The sequence below is a fragment of the Bidens hawaiensis genome, unplaced genomic scaffold, assembly GCF_021521415.1.
Source record: "Bidens hawaiensis isolate Kalapana, Puna unplaced genomic scaffold, B.hawaiensis_p1.1 tig00005453_1, whole genome shotgun sequence".
Classification (NCBI taxonomy): domain Eukaryota; kingdom Viridiplantae; phylum Streptophyta; class Magnoliopsida; order Asterales; family Asteraceae; genus Bidens; species Bidens hawaiensis.
In genome coordinates this window covers 140960-164467 of record NW_027491347.1, presented here as the reverse complement: position 1 = coordinate 164467, position 23508 = coordinate 140960, and the positions used below count along the sequence as shown (strand labels likewise).

General features: G+C 36.3%; 1 pseudogene; it reads left to right on the top strand.

The window, feature by feature from the left end:
• Window positions 1–17523: 17523 nt before the first annotated feature.
• LOC143629767 (RNA-dependent RNA polymerase 6-like) lies at window positions 17524–22969 on the top strand (annotated as a pseudogene).
• The last annotated feature ends 539 nt before the right edge of the window (window positions 22970–23508 follow it).

Here is a 23508-nt window from a genome sequence, read left to right as displayed (position 1 = left end):
TATAATATCACGCCCCTTTTTCCCTTTGGTGGTTACTTCTCCGGTTCCGGCCGGTGAGGTTTCGGGCCTTGTAAGGCAAGGCTTCATGGAGGACTTCGTGTTCTTGATATATGAAAACTTATATAACTTGTTTATACGTATTATTTATGCTTAACTTCTGCTCCTTTTAGTTTGTTAGTCACATTTACAAGTCTTGGGTATGTGGAGACCATCTATGAACTCTTTTGTGAGATGGAAACCGAACCAAACCGAACTTTTGTTAAAAAGACTTGTTACCTTTTTAGTTGTAGAACTTCAATATTTTCATTTGTACATTTTTATACAAGATCAATGATATGGGTATGTAGAATCCATCTATGAACTTGTTGTGAGATGGAAACCGAACCGATCCGATTTTACTCGCTTAAGACACACAAGTGTGTTTTTAGCTATCAAGACTTGTATATTTCTTTAAAAATAGTTTACAAACTTATTTTAATTATTTCCTTAAGTACTTAAAAATGTTGGATCCAACTTGGTCTCATAACATAGTTGGCCCGACAAAACCGAACACCGCCTAACGTACGTTGTTAGTTCTAAAACAATAGATCTACATACTTGGTTAAGTGTTATTATGTTTTAATGAGTTATATCATAATAATTAATATTTTGGGAAGTTGACTTTGGGTTTGACCATTTGTCAAGACCCGAACCGACAACCCGAACACTCGTTAAAAACCCATTTTAGTATCTTTGTCCCAATGGAACTTGCATTTTAGCATTTTTCTCACCTTAATACTTAACATTGGTTAAGTAAATATTAAGGTTAGATACTTTAACCCATTTTTGAGCAAACTCACATTTTTAAAGGGTTAATATTATAAATTCTTAGATAGTTACATTTTAAACCTCGAACTTTAAATTGTTTACTTTTTGCAACATTTATTTTATTTAAAGATCTCCAAGGCAACCTTTCTAAATCTAAGACTTATTTTATTTTAGGCTTCATACGTTAACTCGTCGTTCCGGCAAATCTCCAAATAACCAAACTTTCAAGTTTATTACTTGAATGTGAGTAACTTCATACCCCGTTTTCTATCTTTTGTTTTGCGGTGACATTTCATACTTATTCAAATCAAATGCTTTATACTTGAGTCTTAAACCACAAACGTTATTGTATACTTTACTTAAATAAATGCTCGATTTGGTGTTCTATGCTTACATGATTATATGCTTATGTGTTTACCGCTTTTGGAAGGTTGATTCATAAATCCGTGAACTATTTGGTATTCTCTTATTGCACAGTGCCGTTAATGTATTCTTATTAACGACTTCATGAAATCCGAATCTATTTGGTATTCTCTTATAGACGGTGCCGCTAATGTATTCTTATTAGCGACCTCATACTATCCAAATTATTGTTATTTATTTGTGGTTTTGTATACAAGATTGTGGCGTTTCTTACTATATACATACTGTTCAAACTTATGAATTGCTCACCAACCTTTGTGTTGACAAACTTTATTTTATAAAATGTTACAGGTTTGCATCTAGGTTGATTATGGAGTTCGGTGAGGAAAAACGTCACAAATACCGTTAGGATATTAGCAAAACTGAACAATATTTGATTTGCTATATTTTGTCATATTTTGTTGTATTTGACTTATGAATATTTGGTTATGTGACATTTTCGATGTTGTGAATTGAAATGAGTTTGTTAAATATTGTCACTTTAAAAAGTGTCATACGCTTATGGGCAATCGTTACACCCCTGCATGTTCCGCCGCCTTTGGTCGGGGTGTGTGACAGATTGGTATCAAAGCCATGCCAATTAAGATAGGTGGTTAGACGTAACGACCTAGAATTGTTATGCTTAGGGTCCTATACGTGTGTTCATACGTGTTTACTCTATTTTATTGTTCATATCACATGTTTATTTATAAACTTGTTTAAAATTCACCAATATCCTAAATGTTCACATACACACACTTTCATAGTATTTCCAAGGTATCCTTACCTTAAAACACAAAAAAGTAGATTTTCATTGTGTTTTATGGATTACAAGATTAACTTGGATACCGTTGTTTCAAATCTCTTAAAGGTTGCGTTTATGTCGGGTTTTTAGCCATCATAGAAAACGAGACACTATAAAATGACCATTTGACAAAAAGATTCCAAGGATCGAAGGTGATTTACTTACCTGGGATGGTTGGGTTATAGTGCTCGTTTTCTAGGCCATAAACCGTGTTATAAATGTCAATTCTTTAAGTAGTCGAATGCGAGCGTTCCGGTCGCCATCATAATTTTCGGTGTTAAAACAATAGGACTACGATGATTTTGTGGACTAGTGTTTTGGCATGACGTTGTATCTCGATTTATTGTGTTATCATTGTTATTTGAGTCTAAAACATGAAAAAGTCGCGGTGGTTACGTGCACATGTTTAGACTCCAATGTGGTGTTTTATAAAACTTTTTTTTAGTGTTGGAATATCGAGCCATGGTGATTTCATGCACGGTTTTTCCGACTCTATAAATCTCAAAATCTCAAATTTTCAAGCTTTAACCATCTCAAAAATCATTTACGTTTTGTTTACAGTTTTGTTATTTATAAACAAAGTTTTATATTTTATCTAACACTAACATCTTCTCCATACTAACTCTAGGATTCACAAATCAAAAATCAAAATCTTATTTTATATTATACACCTTTATATTCATTTCCTTTACCCAAAAACTTATCCCATTTTCTTTATAAATTTTAGCATGCCTCCGCTAAGACGCCAACCGCGCAAGAACTCCACCCGACGCATGGCCGCTCTCGTCGCCAAACAAATGGATGCAGTGATTCCCGAACTTATAACCCAAATCCAAGCCACACTACCCGCACCCGTTGTTGCACCCGTTGAACCCAAACCCGCATGTTACTTACTTAAGCAATTTACTAGTGCCAACCCGTCCAAGTTCCTTGGAACCAATTGCACGACTACCTTGTTGCAATGGTTCGAATCGACGAGAGTGTGTTTTTTACATAGCGAATACCCCGACGCGAAAAAGACAAATTTTGCATCAAGCATGTTTAGAGAAACCGCTCTAACATGGTGGGGTAGTATTATGCACCTCCAAGGTTTGGATGTGGCTATGGCTATTCTGTGGGCCGAGCTCAAGGCACCTATGATGAAGAAATTTTGTCCCAAACACGAGCTCCAAAAGCTTGAGGTAGAATTTTGGGACCTTAAACAAGAAGGTGGTGATAACTCCGCTTACTCGCTCCGTTTCCACGAGCTAAGCGTTCTTGTACCTCACTTGGTTACCCCAACTGAACGTCAAATTGACAAATACATTGGGGGTCTACCAATGAAAATCCGGGACTCAGTCATGAGTAGCAAACCCGCGAACCTTGAGGAAGCCATCACATTTTCCGGTGCGCTATCGGAAAATCATGTGAAGGAGGGTACCCTAACCCTCAATAAATCAAGTGAGAAAGCCAAAGTCGAGCCCGCTCCCCAAGCCAAGGTTGAACTCGCACCACAAGCCATTAACTACTCAAACTCTTCCCGACACAACAACAATAACAAAAAGAAACCCAAATCCAACTACCGAAACTTTTCCATTACCCAACCTCAACAACAAACCCATACTTCTCAACAAAACCAAAGGCCCTATACCGGTACCTTCCCATTATGTAACAATTTTCAACACCACCACCCCTCACACTTACCATGTCGCCAATGCACTATTTGTAACCGTTATGGTCATCTCAACACCTCATACCGATCCGCGTAACAAACCCAACCTAACCCACCAAACCAACCAAGAACCACTCCTCAAAACCCCCAAAACCGATATGCACCCTACCCACCAAACCAACCCCAATCACCCCGAGCTTGCTTCAATTGTGGGGATCCAAACCATTTCCACAACAATTTCCCTCGCCTTACCTTTGCTAACAAAACCATGACCGTACCTTACTACCAAACCCAAGCTTACCAAGTTCAAACCTACCAACCCCAAATTCCCCAACTCAATGCACCACTTATCCAACCCATCCAAGCACCACCTCCACCTCCACAACAAGCACCACAAGTCAACCATGGCAACCAAGGGCGAGCTTTTATGATGAATGCAAATCAAGCTCAAGTGGCAAACGATGTTGTGAACGGTATGTTTTTGGAGAACTATCATTTGGCTTCTATTTTATTTGATACCGGTGCTGATAGAAGTTTTATTTCTTTAAAATTTGAGTCGAAACTTGATATGCCTCGAACTAAGCTTTCCCGACCGTTCTCCGTTGAAGTCGCCAATGGCAATTCTAATACCACCAATTCCGTCGTCCGCGATTGTTCTCTCATCCTTTCTAAGCATAAATTCTCCATCGATCTCATCCCAATGCAAATGGGTAGTTTTGATGTCATAGTAGGCATGGATTGGTTATCTTTGCACCGTGCCGAAGTCGTTTGTTTTTATAAATTCATTCGCATCCCGCTCGTCAACGGCAAAGTTCTTAAAGTCTTTGGAAACACAACGTCTCGAAGGCTAAATCTCATGTCGTGTGCTCAATCGCAAAAGTACTGACGCAAAAAGTACGTTCCGCTTTTAGCTCTCTCGGTGACAAAGGACAAAAAGGAAAGGAAAATCCAAGATATTCCTATTGTTCGTGATTTCCTTGATGTCTTTCCCGATGATGTCGCCGGTCTTCCTCCCGTTCGTCCGATTGAATTCCAAATCGATCTTGTGCCCGGCGCGATGCCCGTGGCCAAGGATCCTTATCGTCTAGCCCCGTCGGAAATGCAAGAACTATCAAACCAACTCGAAAAACTTTCCGATAAAGGCTTCATTCGCCCAAGCTCTTCTCCTTGGGGCGCTCCCGTTCTCTTCGTGAAAAAGAAGGATGGTCCGTTTCCTATGTGCATTGATTATCGTGAACTCAACAAGCTTACTATTAAAAATCGTTATCCATTGCCACGTATCGACGACTTATTCGACCAACTTCAAGGCGCAACTTGTTTCTCCAAAATTGATCTTCGATCGGGTTATCATCAATTGCGTGTTCCCAAAGAAGACATTTCGAAAACCGCTTTCCGTACTCGATATAGACATTTCGAATTTTTGGTTATGCCCTTCGGGTTAACGAATGCACCCGCGGTATTTATGGACCTCATGAACCGCGTTTTCAAACTATTCCTTGATAAATTCGTTATTGTCTTTATTGATGACATCCTTATCTTCTCTAAATCCAAAGCCGAACATGAACATCATTTGCGTTCCATTTTCGAGCTTCTTAGAAACGAACAACTCTATGCCAAATTCTCCAAATTTGAATTTTGGCTCGAGGAAGCTCAATTTTTGGGACATATCGTAAACGACAAAGGTATTCATGTTGATCCTGCTAAAATTGAGGCCGTTAAGGATTGGAAAACTCCAACGACTCCCATGGAAATTCGATCCTTCCTTGGTATTCTCGCTAAAATTGATTCATAAATCCGTGAACTATTTGGTAGTCTCTTATAGCATGGTGCCGTTAATGTATTCTTATTAACGACTTCATGAACTCCGAATCTATCTGGTATTCTCTTATAGACGGTGCCGCTAATGTATTCTTATTAGCGACCTCATACTATCCAAATTATTGTTATTTGTGGTTTTGTATACAAGATTGTGGTGTTTCTTACTATATACATATTGTTCAAACTTATGAATTGCTCACCAACCTTTGTGTTGACAAACTTTATTTTATGAAATATTACAGGTTTGCATCTAGGTTGATTATGGAGTTCGGTGAGGAAAAACGTCACAAATACCATTAGGATATTAGCAAAAATGAACAATATTTGATTTGCTATATTTTGTTATATTTTGTTGTATTTAACTTATGAATATTTGGTTATGTGACATTTTCGATGTTGTGAAATGAAATGAGTTTGTTAAATATTGTCGCTTTAAAAAGTTTAATGCGCTTATGAGCAATCGTTACACCCCGTCATGTTCCGCCGCCTTTGGTCGGGGTGTGACACCTTTAGTCTTAGATTTATAATTGCCACCTCGATTATTTATTCTTTATTTTAAAACCTTCAGTTAAAAAGTAATATTTTATAAACCTTTAGTTTATTTTTAAAACCCTACGTTTCTTTTTCTTTAAGAAACGTATTCTTTTATTATTATTTAAGAATACTCATTATTATACACACATACATATTCGTATATATATATATATATATATATATATTTCTTTTCTTTTCTTTTTCTTTCTTTTCTATGTTATATATATTCCTTTTATTTATCGAGGTATCGAGTATAACCTCGACTTAGGGTATTAAGCCTTTATAATATTTTATTATTATTTTATTTAGGTATTATGCCTACATTCGTCGGCTTATTAATCCCTATTCAAATGAGCAGCACTTCGTCGTCTCCTTGCCTTCTTTACCTTCTCGATCAACACCTTCTCTAGGCACGCTTATCGAGACAACAATACTTCACGGCATGTACTTCGATATGATCGCCGGGACGTCGAAATAGCACCACCTTCTTGCTTGGAATGTTTTCGGGAAATGGCACGAATATCGAGGTAATGGGCACGGAAAACGAAGTTCGTCGTGGCACGCTTTCAAGGTAATTCTAGTGAGAGAGTGGGTATTCTAGAGAGATATGAGAGTTGTGATTTTGGTGTGAGTTGGAGTGATAGCCGATGGCCTCAATTTATAGGCTGATACTGGGCCCCATCGCGATACGCGACGGCCTTTGGCTTAGCCCGTCGCGTATCGCGACGTAGGCTTGGCCAGTCACATGGTAGACATGCCACGTGTTGCCACGTGGCAGGCGTTGGGCCACGTGTTGACACGTGGCGACCGGTGTGCCACGTGTGGCCACGTGGCGGGACACGTGGCAAACGGTGTGCCACGTGGCTAGCCACACGTCTCGCTGTCAGAAAACCCATCGCGATACGCAATGGGTTTCTCTTCTGATCCATCGCGTATCGCGATGGGTCAGGGGACAAAATTTTCAATTTTGACCCTCAGGTTTGGATTTTGATATATTTGATCCTTTGAATTTGGAAACTTGGCATTTTAAGGTCCGATATTTTCATGATGTTACAGAGTTTAACCATATAATTTAATTACCTTAACGAGGATTAAACATGGGTTAGATTGGAACGAACATGGCCGACAAAATAAGATGACAAACAGGTACCTCTAGATCGATTTAATCCAATTAATCATAGGGATTAGATTGGCGCTACAATAAGGAGGGTGTGGGTAGGTTTAATTGCATTTTAATGATCGTTAGATGATCTAATCATAAATGGGTTGAAGGCGGTGAGGTATATTAAGCAATTCGTAGCATCTATAATCGTTTTAGCATAATTACGAGCGTCGGTGAGCCGCGTATGGTAAGAACAACAAGATCCCTGATTCAATTTCCAAAATAACGATGAGAATTAAGGCACAAGTTACAATCGGGTTAAGGGTTCATGGTTTACGGATATAGAATATGGGTAAAAGGGTTAGGAATATAATATAAAATGCAGATTTTGCTAAACAGTCCCTCTGGAGTATAGAGATGAAAACAATAATAGGTTAAATTATAGTTTAGAGTCAAAATGGTATATAAATCAAGGTTGTTTACATATTAAATAAATATTTAACCAATATTAATAACATAATATTATCTCGAACAACGCGCTATTTTCTTGGAAAACTTTCCAAAATATAAAAATGGGTCGGGTAATATAATTTGGAAAACCCGAGTTGTTACAGTTTCCCCTACTTTAGGCAATTTTGTCCCGAATTTAAAGGATACTATAGCAAAACCATTAAAGTTTGAGGAAAATAAAATTTAAAAATTTATCATAACACAGAAATTTGAATAGTTAAAACAACACTCCAAATGCAAACCTGATAAGGGCACTTATATATAGGATGTACCAGCGGCGTATCCACCATGTTCTTATCATCTTTACGTTTGTACCGTTATCCCAACTACTTTCGATTCTATATTATGAATCACAATTGCACGTTTCATGATTTCCATGAGAGGACTTCGATAATTATGTTCCGGACCATAATTATTTAGATCGTCGGATGGTCCACATGATTCGTCCAATCGTGTGGCTTTACAAAACATTTAAAGAACATAATTTTGAGAAAACAAAAGTTTTAAGGAGTTTTAATTATAACACTAGAAAATCACCAATGTATAAAACAATTTCAAAAGTCGCAGTGAATTTTAATAAAGCAAATAAATTTCTAAGACATCTTTTAAATAGACAAAATTTTATAGTTTGGTTATTTAAAATGGGGAATTTTATAAAACCCTTCTATAATTTTAAACTTTACTCGAGGGGCATAATAATAGAAAATCTTAATTAGTACTTCAATAATTCATAAAAACGTTAATTCAAAATTTATTAAATAGTCGATACAAGGCAGAAAAGTCAAATTCAAGTAGGATAGAATACGACGAGCGGCAAAGTCTTCTAGTAGCTTGAATCTTCAGTTGCGCATGACTTGGAACCTTAAAACTTGAGCATCTTGAGTGATTTGATCCATAAGAGCTTGATCAGTCGAGGTAGATTGATTCGGTATCGTTTGGATAACTGGAGCTTGAACGGTTTGCAAGAGTGTTGTTTGATTAGTCTAGGTTGGGTAAACTCGAGTCTGCGGGTGCGGAACTTGATAAGTTTGGGTTAAGTATGAATGATCTTGCTTGACGAGAGGAGCTTGAAGGACGTGGGATTGATAGGTTTGGACTTGATAGGTAATGTATTAGGGTGTAACTATAGTTTGAACTTGATTGGCATGGAAAATCTTACGGCATTTATCGCTGATAGGATTTGGGTCTCTTGTATGGTAGCAAGCACGGGTAGTAGGGCATCCAGTTGAGCATGAGGGGTAGGCTGTTGTGGGACAACTTGTGCATTAGGCGGTGTAGGGCAAGCATATGCAAGGATGATCGAAGCGATTACATTGGATGCAAAAACGACATGAGGATTGAGTCGAATGATGAAAGTTACTATTGGGGCATAACGAGTGAATACCGATGGGGAGTTTCTTGCTCGGGATACTTTGATTTTATCGAGGTTGAAGATGGATTTGATTAACATAGTTTTTATGAATAGACTTGCGCTAGTTGTTGTCGTTGTTGTTGTTGCGAGGATGAGTAGGGGTAAATTAATTAAAATTTCAATCAAGGAAGTTTATGAATAAGTTTGAATTGGTTGTATTAATGTTTTGAATTTGAGTTTATGTTTTAGAGGTTGCAGCAGTTAACTCCTTGGCTATACACGCGGTGGTCAGGAGAACTAGACTATTGATGTCGAGGACGACGGTAGTTTCTTAGGTGAGACATTCTATGAGGACCAAAAATAAATATTATAAGATGAAGGATAAGTTGAGGAAACTAATTAAATATTAAAAGTTTAATTGTCTTAGATAACATATAATAACCTTTTTTTAAGGAAATTGTGGATTTGCGTCACATCATGAGGAATAAAAGTAAAAGTTTATAAGATATGGGGGTACATAGCGTAAATACTTATGAGTCGATGTAGTCAATATGATTAAAGTGTGATAACTAAACGAGGAGATGAGGTCAGTTTAAAAGTTAATTTTTTTAATTTGATTAAGTCAACTTAACAACAAACTAACGAAACATAATTTGTGTGTTGGCCTCCCATGAACTTTCCATGGCAATTTGAATGGCCCAACAAAACTAACGAATAAAAGTAACTGAGTTGGACAGCCCATGAGCATTACATGACATTTTAATTGTCCCAACTAGTTAACGAATTAACGATACAATATAGTTTGTCGGCCCATGAGCGTTACATGGCGTTTTTAACCGACCAAACTAAATAACGAATAAACGAGAGAAAAATATGAGTAGTTGGAGCATCACGTGAACCACCACGTATGATGAACTCCAACAAAAATAACATTCAAAACAAGATGAGGAATGGATAGTAGGAGTGCCCATGGATACCATGGATTTTTCACCCAACTAAACATTTAAATAGCAAAACACAATAATCGGAATTAGCCAAGACCCACCGTGAATTCGGTTTAAAGTCAACCTAAGGTGTCGATAGAATGACAGTTGTGTTCCTCTTTGGCCGAGAGGAACTTGTCATACTACCTAGCCTTAAGATGAAGAAGTAAAAACAAAAGTAAGGAATTATTAAGAAATTTCCCAACTATAAAAGACACTCTACTTGATTTAAAATATTTAGAAAAAATTATCTTTGAAGGTTGAGGTATAGCCTCAGAGTTGTGTGTGTGTGTGCATAGCAATACAATAATAATTAATAAATAATTAATTATCTAAGAAAGCTGTAAACAATTACTTTTGAACAAATAAGGCAAACAGATAAGCACGTATTGGGGCTCCTAAGCATGTTACTAAGGCACCACTAACAACCTATCTTAAACCTACGGCTTTGATACCAATCTGTCACACCCCAACCTAAGGCGAAAATGTCGGGGTGTGAGCTGATTGCTCACAGCTCTCAAGGTACTATCATGCAATATTTATAATGATAATATCTATTAATCAATTTCAAATAATCAATAAAGTTCAGATAGACAAAGTACAAAATTTTCATAAATAAAACAAATATAATAAAATCTAAATTTAAATCTTGTTTCTTCTCTCTAACATGCAATCCTAAGTGTCTTTAAATAACTTGAGAATCACAACACACGATAACCAGCATATGCGTTAAAAATACAAATAGTTTTTGTCAATACAAGGTTGAGTGAGTAAAACACCAGATTTTGTGAATATATAATAATAAATAAAAGAGCAAATTGTGTCAAGTGAGATAAACAATTTAACCAATAAGCAAGTAAATATGTTGTCGGTAAGCTCGATGTCATATGAAATGAACGATGTCTAACACGACGGGCATATGATCATACTAGAATGAGAATATGTTGGACCTCTCCGACATGTATTCAAGTAAAGCATATAAGCATATAGCACGTTAGGTATAAACTGTTAAACATACATGACTAACAGTTGCAAGTTGAGTAATATATATTAATAAAATAAATAGAACGCATACGTCCCCAAAACGGTTAAAAATAAGTAAAAAAGAAGGGGAGTGAGATACTCACCTTAGTAATTAAACAAGAGATAAACGAATGCGGTAAGAAGGGTAGTAAACAAGAGTCACGCTCTTCGGAAATTACCGACAAGAAATCCTAAGTAACAATAATTGAGGAAAATAAATATGGATTGAATAACAAGGCTAAAACTAGATAGAGGTTCAGTATTTGATCGAATGGGTACTTGCGAAAGTTAAATATTACATAATTATCACTTTTATTTATCAAATATTTATATGTCACACCCCGACCAAAGGCGGCGGAACATGCCGGGGTGTAACAGATTTCTCAAGAACACAAGACACTATTAAAGTGACAATATTTAAACAACTCATTCCCTTCATTTAATCATTAAGAATAACACAACATCGTTCATACAAAATGACACCAAATGCAAGAATTTAAATTGTTCATTCTTCTAATAACCCAAACGGTCACAAAATGAAATAGCGTCTTCAAACTCCAATCAACCAATAATCAAACCTGTAACAATGCATAAAATAATATTTGTCAACGCGAATATTGGTGAGAAATTTCATAGTTTTGAGTATATATAATATGAGGCAAAATCCACAACTCGTATATGAAACTATAAATAAAAGCAACAATTGCGGTATATAAATCATAAGTAAATGAGGATCTTTTCTAATAGATAACAACCAACATACTCGGATAATGAGACCCTATTCTACTAGCACAAGGCTAAGATAGTTAGGGGTGCGTATGATCATACTTATTGAGGCTCAACAACAACTTCAAAATAAACACTCGTGTACGTAAAGCATATGAAACATATAACACACAATAAAGTAAGTATTCTAAGTATCATACACCCTAGAGTTTGTGGTTTGAGGATCGAGTATTATAAATCATTCTTGTTTTGAATAAGTATGCATGTTACCCCTAAAGTATAAAAAGGAAAACGGGGGATGAAATGTACTCACATGAAATAAGTAACTTGAAGGATTAGTTTGCGAATAAATGGAAAGGTAAATTCAACGAGCAATAACTAGATTTAAAAGGGTCTTGAGTTAGTAGATGGTCTTAAAAGCTTTAAAGTAAAATAACATGATAAGTAAGATAAATAATTAAATTTTGGGAGTTAAAGTGTAAATACATAAGAAATTAAAGTAATGGTTTTTGAAAAGTAAGTTTACTCGAAATCGGGTCTCGGTATTCTTTTCAATAGTTTTACTTAACCTTTGTTAAGTAAATATTTGGGTATAATTATGATATTGCAAAACCCTTTGTTAAGTAGATACTAAGACGAGATTTTACGAGTGTTCGGATTTGTCGGTTCAAGTCTTGATAATTGGTCAAGCCCGAAGCCGAGATTTCAAAGTGATAAATGTTATGAGATAACTCAATGAAATCAAAAGAAACTTAACCAAGTGTGTAGTTCTATTAAGAAGAACCTCGACGTCAATTAAGCGGGTGTTTGGCTTTGTTGGTCCAAACTTGTTATAAGATCAAGTTGGATCCGACATACCAAGTATTTTGAGAAAACAATTAAAATTGCTTTATAATATAATTTTAAAGAAAATATGAGATTCGGTGGCCCAAAACACAACTAGTGTGTCTTAAGCGAGTGGACTCGGTTTAGTTCGGTCTTGGTTCGGTCCTTAACTCAGAATAAGACAGAGGATGGTTACCACATACCCAATACCATAGAACTCATAAAATAAATTTACAAAATGATAATACCCAAGTTTTACATACAATATGTTAATAGTAAAGTATTTAAACAAAATTTCGGTTTTGGTTCGGTCCTTGACTCTATTAAAATAATTTGATAACTAAATTACTAGAAACTAAACAATTATAATAAGCTTAAACAAATTTAAAGTGTTAAAAATGACTATAATAGTCCTCCATGTAGCCTTGCCTAGCAATACACCTAAACCGACAATGGCCTGAGAAGGAAAAGCCAAGGAAACAAGGGAAGTATGTTTTAAAATGTCACACCTCCATCTTAGGCATGGGTGTGCGACCAACAGTTGGTACCTTCTTTTATAAAACAAGGTGGATGATGATGGAAAAAGTAAGGGTTATCCATTAGTTTAAAACACCCCTTTAACTTTGGTTGTTTAGCAATTTTGGGTCCATGAAGTTCGTTTTAAGTCGTTTTTAATAATAAAATGATGTTTTAAGGCACCATAAATGATGTTTTCTTGATCCGACAATTGTGAAACATAAAACCCAATATTTTATTAATAACGAATGATCCTAAAGACAAAATGGGTTGGGTCCCCGATACAAATACAAGTACAAGTTAAACCAAAAATGACGAATGTCACATTATAGAAAATAGCATATTTTAATTATATAACATTATAATGATAAGTTAAATACTTAAATAATATTTATAACTCGTGGAAACATTATATAAAGGAGTTTGTTTTAAATATTCATTTTTTAATTAGAAATATGTTTAATGTATTTATATATATATATATATATATATATATATATATATATTAATAAAGACTTCTTTTAAAATTTAGCATTATAGATAATAGATAATAAATAATAAATAATGATATTCATATAAAATATGTAAACTATATTTTTAATACGTTACTTATCGTGATATATACTTTATATATATATTTATATTAAGTTAAAACCCTTTTAAATAACTTAAAACCTTAACAAGTTTTAATAACTAAGGTATATACATACATATATATATATATGTATCTATATACACACATATATATGGTTTTAATCAAGATTCAGAAAAGTAATAAGATGTTGTGTCGGTTTAACAAAAATATTGACTAGTTACTGTATTTATAATTTTTGTAATTTAATTTAAAGAATTAAATATATTATTACAATTGATTAAAAGAATTATAAAAAAGAAACACAAAAAAACAGTGTTGGGGGTGGCTTGAACCCGCGCCCCCAACCTTAAAGAACTCTAGCGCGCCACCCCCTGCCCAACTGGGCTAGGGGGTTAGTTTGGTTATGATCATAAAAGATCAAACTTAAACAGATAGCAGAGAACCATATGATGCACATGAACCCTAGATTGTAAATCGATCAAACTAATTACTGATCGATCAATTAACATTAAGGCTATTGATGAGGGATAAACGACGATAAATACCATATAATTAATTACCTCACACGATGTCAGATTGATTGTGAACCATAACATTCACCCGACGACTAAGATGCAACTAATATAGGGGTTTACGGCCAAAATAAATGCAATTCAGTTTAGGGGTTTAGATCGCAGGGTGAATAAGATGATGTGTGTATGTTTAATAGAAGTTTGGTGATCTCTAAATACTATAACCCCGAGTATGCAGATGACGGGTTCGTAAAATACGACAGTACACATCAATTGATCCACTTTCCTAATCCATCGTGTCGGCAAGGTCGGAATAAGCATGTTAAAAGAAGTGGTTGATTCAATTACCAAGTTTAAGCCGTAAATTGAGGTCCAAGCAAGCTAAACGAGTCACTATGTGGGTATACCGGTCTGAACCATGGGTTAACGGGTTCAGGGGCTAAAGAGATACAATAATAATATGCAGAAATTTCAGTTTAGTCCTTGGAGATTTGAGGTGAAAACAATAAGGGATTCAAGTTTAGATTTGGGTAAAAAATGTATACTTTTCAAAGTTATTTTATATATATTAAATAATTATAATACCCAAGTATTAATAAAATAATATTAACTCGATAGGCGCGATATTTTCTTGGTAAAATTTCCAAACATAAAAGCGAGTCGGGTTATGACTAATAAATATTAAAAAGTCCGAGTTGTTACAGGTCAGGCTAAACATACCCCCCCTCCCTTGCTAACCATTTGAATGTACAGCCTTCCTCAAGTAGAAGATTCTTTCAAGATTTAATTGATTTTCAACTAACTTAGTTTCATAAAATGGTTTTTATAAAACACCAACAAGATTTATAAAATTCTTCAATTTTATAAAATCTTTGTTATGTAAATTATTTAGTCTTAGAAATAAAATTACTCACATGTTGTAAATTATTATTTTCACCATCTTTGCAACATAACCCAGGTATTTCATTTAAAGGGTTAAACATTTTTTGGTTTATCCATCCAAAATCTCTACGCATTCTATTATTATATTTAACGTAACCATTTTAGGCAAAGTTAAGTATTCATGGTAGGTTTTAATGAAAGACATTCCCTAAATGGAATTACTCTTTCAAATATTATTTGGATTTCAAATGATATGGTCAAGTTATTCTACAAATGGGAACAAAAATAAGAAGGATGAGAAGGATTTGTAGCCATACAAAAAAACCCTTCAAAAAAATATCATAACTCAAAATTAATAAAAAAACGAAAAAAGTAAAAACACAAAAATGTTTCCACCGTTATTCTCGTTCTCATAAAACACACACACACACACAATGGTAAGTGAAAAAAATCGTGTCTTTTTGTTTATCATTGTGTTTTGTGTTTATTTTCGTCATTAATTGTGTCTTTTTTCTTTGACATTGTGTCTTTTTCTTTATATTGTGTTATATTACTCAACATTGTGTTATATTTTTGTTTGGCATTGTGTTATATTTTGCGATCTATTATGTCTTTTTTTAGTTATAATTGTGTCTTTTGTTCATTTTCGTCATTTTGTCTTTGATCTCAATATTTTGTCTTTTCGTCAATTTTTTTTGTATTTTTTTAATGGGAATTATGGCGGAAACATTTTAGTTTTTTAATTTTTTCGTTTTGTATTTATAATTTGAGTTATGATTTTTTTATTATTATTATTTTGAATTTATTTTTTAGGGATTTTTTGTGTGGTCACAAATCCTTTTCACACTTCTCATTTTTGTCTCCCTTTTGTATTTTAACTTTACCCTTCAAATAATATGCATTTAAACAAATTTGTTTAAATATTTTACAAACTTTTCCTAAGTTTATAAAACTACCATTTATATTACATAGAGATTTCTTCCAATGAGTTGAACTTGTAATTTCACCATCTTTAATCTTGGATGTAGAATCTTCAATAAACACTTTGATGATTAATCTTGCAATTTTTCATCTTCAATGTTGATGTAGAAATCTTCATGTAACACTCTATGAATTAAACTTTCTTAATTCCACCATAACTGATCTTAGGTGTGTAGTCTACATTAAGTGTTTCAACTTGCTTAATTGTGACTAATGATGATCAATCAAGTGTTATGGGACATGCGTGTGACATACAGCATAATTGATGTACTAATTCTATTTTATGCCACATTGTCCTAATTAAGTCATTATCAAAACGTTAAGATTGATTAGAGTTTAAACCATTGTTTTTCCAACACAGTTGATACAAAAAGTTAGGTCATTAGTACTTAACAAAACACCTAACTCAAACTACTTAAACCCTACTCTATTTGATCCCGACGTCATGTAGCAAACCTGAAAGTGAAGATCATGTTAGGCCAAGTCTTCAGTTACACCACCAAATCAACATTGAGGTGGCTATAGTTGATATCCACCCATACCACATCTATAAAATCAATAAGATAACCGGGTAAGCTACAATCATAACTAGAATTCATAAAAAACAAAATCAATATTAAAAAAACAGAGCATATGGACCAAAGCTAAATGGAGTTAAACAATTGAAGATGATGAAATGAGAAAACCGATACCTGCAAAAGCCGCAGTATCTAAAATTGCGTTGATTATCCAGACCATTTCATGAACTATTAATTGCTGAACAAAAAACGAAAATGATGAATGAAAAATACGAAGAAGGCGACAACTAGGGTTGTATATTGTGAATAGGGGGTCTTTCTTGCAGGGGTGGTTAATCGAGTGAAATAACGTGTTTTCCATTTATTTTAACGGATAAAATTAACGGGGATTAAGGAATAGGCCCGATTGCAAAAACAGTGCAGGCCACCATGGGGTGTAATCCTACAAAACGTTGTTGACCATAGGCCCCGACTCCGAAACTGTTACAAAATTTTGGGCCGAAAGCGAGAATTTTCTGATCCGGCTCTAAAAACATTAAAAAAAATGGTTTTGTATATGGAATCTACTTCACTTGCATATATAAATAAAACAAATCTCCAAAGAGAAAGTAGAGTAGTATTATACTTTTATCCAACAGTTGTTTCCCCAAAACCCTTTAGCAGAAGAAGACAGCAACAGCAAGCAAAGGATTCATTTCACTTTCAAAGGTCTGGTCTTTATCAGGTACGATCATCATCATGTTTCTTTCTTTTATGTGCTTTTATCTCAATCGCTTTACATTAATCATTCAATTAGGGTTTCTTTGTATGTTCTTCATTTCACTCACTCACTGAAGGTTAATAATCATAAATTCCCAAATGATTTTCAAGTATTATTTAATTATATAGTTTACTTTGATTCGTTTTGCTCATAAAACCAACATTAAATCAGCAACACACAAAGAGGGGTTTTGGCATATTAATCAACATTTTCAATAAATGTTGTATAAGTTATGTTGCTATTATTGATCTGAATTTAGGGTTATATTTATTATTGTTATTGTTTTTATCATTCTGCATTAGTTTCGACTAATAATTGTATTGTGGGTTTGGTGTTAATCATTTACGGGTTTGATAATAATAGTTGACGAAAATGGACTCAGAAAGAAACGATAGAGAGTTGATTGTCACACAAGTCGGTGTAGGTGGTTTTGGTAACCAAGTCACCGCACAGATGCTTTTAGATTATCTTGAGGAAACATCTGGTCAAATATGGAGATGCAGATTGAAAAAGTCTTCAACTCCACCTGCGACATACCCGATTTTGCTGCCAACCTTGACCAGATCACGATAGACAACGACTACGCCAAGGTCGAACCGCACGCCTTTGTGCATTTTGTAGACCCCGCTTCTGCCCTCTCAGTTTTAGAAGCTTCTGGAAGAAGGCAGCTCGTGCTTAACAACAATGTATTAAAAGTTAATTTAGGCCCGGAAAACCCTTACAGAATGAGCCAAAGAAGAAGAAAGACATCACCATTTAAGTTATCAAACGTCGTTGTTGATGTCGGATTGATGACTAGTCGGGATGACTTTGTTGTCGCTTGGTGCGGGCCTGATTTCGGTGTTGACTTTCTTATTGACCCCTTTGACCGCTGCTGCAAGTTTCTTTTCACCAAAGATACCGCCTTTGCGATCAAAGATACAAAAAATCACGCGGTTATAAAGTGTAATTATAAACTTGAGTTTTTGGTGCGGGACATTAACGATATGAAAGAATATACGGACTTCTCGGAGTCGTTCATGGTTTTGGTTTTTCAGTTGGGTTCATGTCCGTTAATATCTTATCGAACCGCTGATGATGACATTGTGAACACGTACCCGTTTGAGATGTTGGATGACGACGACCCATGGATCCGAACCACTGATTTCACTCCAAGTGGCGCGATAGGGAGGTGCAATACTTACCGGGTCAAGATCCGGATTCGTGATGGGTCGAAAGTAAAGAAAGCTCTAGACTTTCTGAAAGATCAACGAGTACACATTGAACGGCGTAGCACAAAACTCAGATCACAAAACGAGCCTGAGTTTGGGTTCGCCTTACCCGACCCATTTTCCTCGATTCATTACAAGCCTGACATCTCTTTTAAAGTCATGTTCTTGGTCAATTCGGTCTTACACAGATGCATCATAAATCAGCATCAGTTCACGAAAAAGTGTTTGACTTGCTAAGAAGTGAACACGAGGAAGTCAACATGGCTGCTTTACAGCACATCTGTTCTTACCGACACCCGTTGTACGACGGGTTTAAACGTTTGAAAATCGTTCAAGAATGGCTGTAAAAGACTCCAAAGCTGATTGAAAAACAATTGGAGCAGAACGATGTCATTGGAGTTAGAAGACTACTCATTGAAGAAGCATGAATCGACTTACTTGTATACGATCAACGTTCCTCGGGTATGAGTGTGCTATATCACCAATGGTTTTCCGGAATATGAGTTCTTCCACCTACAAAACGAACAGCACCTTGAGCTTACCCCTCAGAAAGGGACAGAGGGGTCCTCTTTGGGGTAACCCTCCGGTGTGAGAATAAGATATTGTAGGAGAAGATGATACGAATGTGAAAATGAGTGGGACTTAGAATATATTTTCTTGCTTGCCCCCAACTGTGGAGGTGGTGTGGTATTTATAGTATTAGGGTTTCCAATGATTGGGCTCAGACCCAATTAGGGCCTTTTTGGCCTCCTCCCTTTGCTTCGCGCCACGTGTACTTAGGACACCTGGTGCTTTTTCATTGATTATTCTCTGACCAAGGTATTTCACCTGACCCATGTGCCATCACGTGGTGGCACATGGGTTTTGCTGAGTTGTCCACCCTTCATTGGCAGCTGTCAACATCAGCACATTCTTTATTCCTTAAAAGATACCTTCTGGAAGGTTGTCTGATGAGTACAATCATGGTTGTCCTTATCCTGATTTGGATTAGACTATTGTCTCATTTGTTGTGTGTCGCTTACGCGCGGCCTTTATGCGCCTATCCCGGGGATGCGCAAGGTCTTCTCTTTATTCTCACGCGCAGATGTTTCATGCGCGGATGTGATATGCGTAAGCATATGTGATACGTGAGCATATGTGATATGCGCCACGCGCAGATGTGATATGCGTGAGCATATGTGATGCGTGAGCATATGTGATGCGTGAGCATATGTGATGCTTGAGCATATATGATATGCGTGAGCATATGTGATATGCGCCACGCGCATAGGTTTTGGCTTTGTGTCTTCATGACATCCTGATTTCAAGCCTCTTGTCTATATCTTGTGGGTTGACCCGCCCCGCTCGATGTTAAGGCGGGTGCATACCCCTTCACTCATCACTCCAACTAAAGCCTACTCGTTGCCACCCGAAGTTGAATTGTCAAACCGTGTTCTTCGCCACTACCGAGACTTATCCGATCGGTTTTTACGGGTCACCTTCATGGATGAAGGCATGCGAACATTAAACAATAATGTTCTTAACTTTTACCCCGCCCCGATCTTTAGAGACATCACACCAAGCGTTAGTGCACGAAACACAACAATGTTTAGGCGCATAAAAGATATTCTAACCAACGGGTTTCATCTATCTGGCCGACGACATTGTTTTTTGGCTTTTTCGGCAAACCAACTTCGCGATCGGTCCGCGTGGTTTTTTGCTGAAAATGAAAAGATTACGTGCAGAAGCATTATATCATGGATGGGACGATTTAATAATAAGAACGTCGCAAAATGCGCAGCTCGAATGGGCCAATGTTTTTCATCAACATACGCGACGGCTGAGGTCCCACGACATGAAGTTGATATGAAGCTGGAAGACGTGAAAAGAAATGGGTATACCTTTTCGGATGGAATTGGGAAAATTTCACTGGAATTAGCACTTGAAGTTGCTGAAAAATTGCAATTAACTGATAATCAACCGTGCGCATATCAGATTCGGTACGCGGGTTGTAAGGGTGTTGTCGCCTGCTGGCCCCATATGAAAGGTGGACGATTCAAACTTGCTTTGTGAAAAAGCATGGATAAGTTTGAATCAGATCATTCGATTCTTGAAATCTGTTCTTGGACCCGGTTACAACCTGGGTTTTTAAACTGACAGATTATAACCTTACTCTCGGCATTGGACGTTAAAGATGAAGTCTTTTGGGACATGCAGATAAAAATGGTTACAAAGTTGAATTTGATGCTTGAAAACACCCAAGTGGCGTTTGATGTAATTAACGCTTCGTGTGCTGAAAGCGGGAACACGGCTTCAATCATGTTGGGTTTGGGTTTTGACCCGAGAACCGAACCGCATTTGCGAGGTATGTTGAGTAGCATACGCGTCGCACAACTTGAAGATTTACGGGAAAAATCGAGAATTTTTGTGAATGATGGGAGGTGGTTGATGGGCTGTTTTGATGAGCTGGCGGTTCTTGCGGTTCTTGAACAGGGTCAGTGTTTTATTCAAGTATCGAATCCGTCGGTTGAGAATTGTTTTGCCAAACATGGGTCGAGGTTTAGTGAAAGGACCAGGAATTTGACGGTTATCGAGGGTGATGTGATAATTGCAAAGAACCCGTGTCTTCATCCGGGTGATGTTCGGGTTTTGAAAGCGGTTAATGTTCCGGGTTTGGAACATTTGTTTGATTGTTTGATATTTCCTCAAAAGGGGGACCGGCCCCACACGGATGAAGCTTCTGGAAGCGACCTTGATGGCGACTTGTATTTTGTTACATGGGATGAAAATCTTACACCGCCTAGTAAAAGGAGTTGGCCCCTGATGGAGTATACTGTTGCTCAAACTGAACATTAAATTGATAAATTTTTAAACTTTGGACTGAATTGGTAAAAATATCAAACCATATGGACTAAGATGACCATTAACTCAAAATTAAAAGAAGAAAAACAAAAATACCCTTAAACTAACAGCATAGCTGGATGCCGTTAGACGGATGGGACGTAATTGGCTAATATTTAAAACTATAAGGACTAAATTGACAAAATTACAAATTTTGGACTAAAATGACGAAAGTAGCAAACGACGAAAATGGCCATTAACTTTTATTATTATTATTATTACTATACTCTTTCTAGCTGCATAGTATTCAATAAGTTGAATTGGGCATGGAGGGCATATTTTAAGGACAAAGTGGTCATTTTTCTTCAAATTATGTTCTGTGGTGTACTCTTGACCTGACTTGACTGACTTGAGTTTTGCTCATCCAAAATGCAACTTTTTTCTTTATCTTCTGAAGTTTTATGCAACTTTCAAAATTTGTTTGTTCCCAATTTTGAAGCTAAAAGTGAGGTTTTGTTTTACTTTACAAAAGTCTAATTCTAAATTATTAATTATTTCCAACAGCAAATAATTGAGTTCTTCGCAAAGAACATGGTCAACGACAGTCTAGGGACAATTTGCAACGCGCATGTTGTTCATGCTGACTTAACTGATTACGGGGCCCTTGATGAAAACTGCATAAAGTTAGCTGAACTAGCAGCGACAGCTGTTGATTTCCCAAAAACCGGTAAAGTGCCAAAACTGTACCCTGATTTCATGGGTAAAGAAGAATTCCAAAGCTACAAATCTGAAAAAATTCTGGGGAAGTTATACCGTCAGATTAAAAACTTCTATGACACTGACGTAACACCAGGTCCCGAGTATACCATATGATAAAGACCTCGAAGTTGCTGACTCAGAAAGCTTTCTAAATGATGCGCGGGGATGCAAGTTATCATATGACCGACAACTAAATGGGCTTCTCGGGCAGTACAAAGTGGCCCGTGAAGAAGAAATTGTAACAGGTCATATTTGGTCGATGCCAAAGCATAGTAGCAAGAAACAAGGCGAGATGAAGGATAAAATCAAGCATGCTTATAGTGCTTTACGGAAGGATTTCCGGAAGGTGTTTGACTACCTCGGTGCTGAGTTTGACCATGTTTCTGAAGAGGAAAGAAATGTGATTTTTGAGAAAAAAGCATCTACGTGGTATCAAGTCACGTATCATCCGGTCTGGGTGAAGAAAGCTCTGAAGTTGCAAGAGCCTGATCAGGAGGGCGAAATGGTAAATCTGAGTTTTGCTTGGATTGCGGCGGATTATCTTGCAAGGATTAAGATCAAGCGTAGGGGAGCGGGGCTCGGGAGTTCTGATAAACCGATCGATACGCTTGGGCGTTATATTGCTGACCGGATTTGACCAACTCGGGGGGGTTGTTTTTGAAGTTTGTTGCAGCAGGGCCACTCTGCCATTTTTGAAGGGTCTGTTATTATGAAATAGATATTATATTATAAGTGATATTTTTTTCCTGTTATCAAACTAGGCATCAAGTTTCTAGCTTTGTAAATCTTTTCATGTTTGTTGACCTTGCATTGGTGCCTACTTATATTTGGGTTGTTTTCGTTCAAATTAAAAGCATTTATAATATATCATTTACGTCTATGTGCAAATGGTGCTGTACTATGTGTTTTGTTGTTTGTACGTTTGTCTCCTTATTTCTGCTTTGCCAAGTGTCTGTGGTTTTGTATACTGATTGATAAAACACAAAAACATCATTCTTATGAAAGTCGTCCTCTTCCTTCAATCGTCTTCTACTCCGGTTTGTCTTATGTCTTGATTTCTGTTTTTTCGTATTAGCTTATTCGACAACGTGTTTTCGTTTCGCAGGTCATGGCGGTCGGAAATTGGGTCGTGTTCTTAGTTTGTCATTGCTAGGTACGTTTGTTGTCTCTTATACTTGGTCTTCCTATTTTTGCATTTAGACCTGAGGGTCATTATGTTTGTGTGTTGTGTTGCACTCCAATTGTTCAACGGATGTTTTGCGTTTGGTGACTGTTTTCACTCTAGTAGGCATGTACATTAACCGAAAACCGAAACTTATCAGGTTACATGCATTTTCAATGAACTTAGTTAGTGTGGCTCCAACAATTAAGGAACCAATATTTGATGGAATGCTTAAGAGATGTTTGTTTTCTTGGG